This window comes from Macaca fascicularis, chromosome 18 (assembly GCF_037993035.2).
Source record: "Macaca fascicularis isolate 582-1 chromosome 18, T2T-MFA8v1.1".
Lineage (NCBI taxonomy): Eukaryota > Metazoa > Chordata > Mammalia > Primates > Cercopithecidae > Macaca > Macaca fascicularis.
In genome coordinates this window covers 38,570,711-38,573,465 of record NC_088392.1, presented here as the reverse complement: position 1 = coordinate 38,573,465, position 2,755 = coordinate 38,570,711, and the positions used below count along the sequence as shown (strand labels likewise).

Below are 2,755 nucleotides of genomic sequence, written 5' to 3'. Positions count from 1 at the left end.
AGGGGCGCGATCTCAGCTCACTGCAAGCTCCGCCTCCCGGGTTCACGCCATTCTCGTGCCTCAGCCTCCCGAGTAGCTGGGACTACAGGCGCCCGCCACCTGGCTCGGCTAATTTTTTGTATTTTCGGTAGAGACGGGGGTTTCACCGTGTTAGCCAGGATGGTCTCGATCTCCTGACCTCGTGATCCACCCGCCTCGGCCTCCCAAAGTGCTGGGATTACAGGCGTGAGCCACCACGCCCGGCCTGGACTCTTTTTTTAATTGTTTTTTGAGACGGAGTCTCGGTCTGTCTCACAGGCTGGAGTGCAGTGGCGCGATCTCAGCTCACTGCAAGCTCCGCCTCCCGGGTTCACGCCATTCTCCTGCCTCAGCCTCCCGAGTAGCTGGGACTACAGGTGCCCGCCACTACGCCCGGCTAGTTTTTGTATTTTGTTTAGTAGAGACGGGGTTACAAACTGGACTCTTAAAAGTGACTTCTCCACAGCATATCATTTGAATTATTACCATTGCCTGGTACAGTGTTTTTAAAAAGAAGTGTTTTAAAAGCATCGTTACAATATTGTGTTCCTGATTTTTTTTTTTTTTTGAAACAGGGTCTAATTTTGTCACCCAGGCTGGAGTGCAGTGGTGTGATCTAGGCTCAATGTAGCCTCGATCTCCTGGACTCAAGCAATACTCCTGCTTCAGCCCCGCAGGTAGCTGGTACCACAGGCGCACACCACCATGCCCAGCGAATATTTTAATTTTTGGTAGAGATAGGGGTTTCACTATGTTGCCCAAGCTGGTATCGAACTCCCGGGCTCAAGAGATCTGCCTACCTCAGCCTCCCAAAGTGCTAGGATTATAGGGGTGAGCCACCATGCCTGGCCAATTCCTGATAATTTAAGTAAACCAAACTATAAATAAATGATATGTGCCTAAAAACAATCTTAGTTTATACTATCAGTGGCCGTTGGCTTTAGGAGCAGTCCAATACCTTGATTTAGATTTTGAACTAGAACTAGACTGTGATGTTGACTGACATTTGGATCTAAATAGTTCTTTTTTCTTTGATTCCTTTTCATATCTTGAGCCAGGATTATTTAATATGTTTGGAATCTGATTTATTTATTCATTTTTACTTACTTTTTGAGACAGGGTCTTGCTTTGTCAGCCAGGCTGGAGTGTAGTGGCACAATCGAGGCTCACTGCAGCCTCCACCTCCCAGGCTCAACCAATCCTCCCACTTCAGCCTCTCAAGTAGCTGGGACTACAGGCATGCACTGCCATGCCTGGCTAATTTTTTTTTTTTTTTTTTTTTTTTTGTAGAGACGGTGTTTTGCCACGTTGCCCAGACTGATCTCAAACTCCTGAGCTCAAGTGATCCTCCAGCCTCAGCCCCCCAAACTCCTGGGATTAAAGGTGTGCGTCACTGCACCCAGCCTGGAATCTGTTTTAGAGGTGCCTCTAGTTTTGGTGTGGGATGCAGACCCAGAATGTGATTTAGCCTTCATCCAAAAAATATGGATTTTGGTGTTTGAATCCACCATTGTCAGAATGGCTTCTGCTACTCTGTGGTTTTCCAGTTGGTTGATTTCTAGGACTGTAAGATCTTCTATAATTGTAATCAAAAGACTGACTTCTGGATCTCCTTTAATAACTTTGGCTTCTAGAATCTCTGTATCTGTCATAACCATCATGGCGTGAAGAACTGTACACATTCCTCTGTTCCTTAGCTTTCATCTGATTTGGTGTCTTCTGATTCCCCTGTGTGAACTGTATTTCAACCTGATGTCCACAAATCTATTTCCTGTCCAAATTATGCAAAGCATCTTCAGCATCACGAACATCCTCAAATTGAACATAAGCAAATCCTCCTGGACGGCAGGTGTGGAAATCAAGTGGAACATAAACATCTCCTGTAGGACCATCATGACCAAATTTATCCTGTCCATCTGCAGACCTGGTGTCATTGGCCACGTTCCTGATGGACAGAGACATGTTTTGGAGGATTGTGCAGGTAGTGGGACATGACGATGGCGTGATTCCAGGCCGGAGGCCCTAACAGACCAGGCAAACTGTCCACAGCTCTGCTGTTAGAAATTTGTATTGCCAACAAGTTCCTAGGTGACGATGATGCTGATGGTCTGGGTACCACTGGTCTATAGAAATGACCACAGCCTGAATGAAGACAAGCTGAAGGCAGTGAGGCCACCTCTGCCCTTGTCAACCTTGCTCACAGGTGGAGAAAAGACTGTCACCTGAAGACTGATGATCTCTCCCCACGGCCTGCCACATGCCTGAAATTCACCCTCAGCGCCGGACTCCTTTGGACTCCTTAGCCTTAAAGTTGGCTTTGCAACTGCCTCTAGAAACTAGAAGCAGTGTTAGCGAGAGGCGAGCAGGGATGCAGAGCGCAGGGATGCGGAGGAGGAGGGGTTTGTGATCCCACCTACCAGCCTCACTGCTGAGGGCACAGGCTTGGAAACCTCAGGCTCTGATGTCAGAGATAGCTGAACTGGTTTCCCTGTGCAGCCGCTAGCTAGCTTTTGACCTCAAATCTCAAGGAAAAAGACCTTATTATTTCTAATTCTCTTCCTGCCTTCTAAGATGGGTGGGTCTTGGTAGCTGCAGGCTCTTGTCTGCCGGACTCAGTGTGGGTCGTGGGCCTGTAAGCATGGAGGAGCTGGTAGCGGGAGCTGGGGAGTGGGAGGCTGCTGTGGAAAGGAAGAAGGAGGAAGCTGGGGCCAGTGAGAAAGCACTGGGGAGACCTAAG

General features: G+C 48.2%; 1 pseudogene; it reads right to left on the bottom strand.

Annotated features, from left to right (window-relative positions):
- Positions 1 to 1,102: 1,102 nt before the first annotated feature.
- On the bottom strand, positions 1,103 to 2,274 carry LOC102142042 (serine/arginine-rich splicing factor 10 pseudogene; annotated as a pseudogene).
- Positions 2,275 to 2,755: the final 481 nt, after the last annotated feature.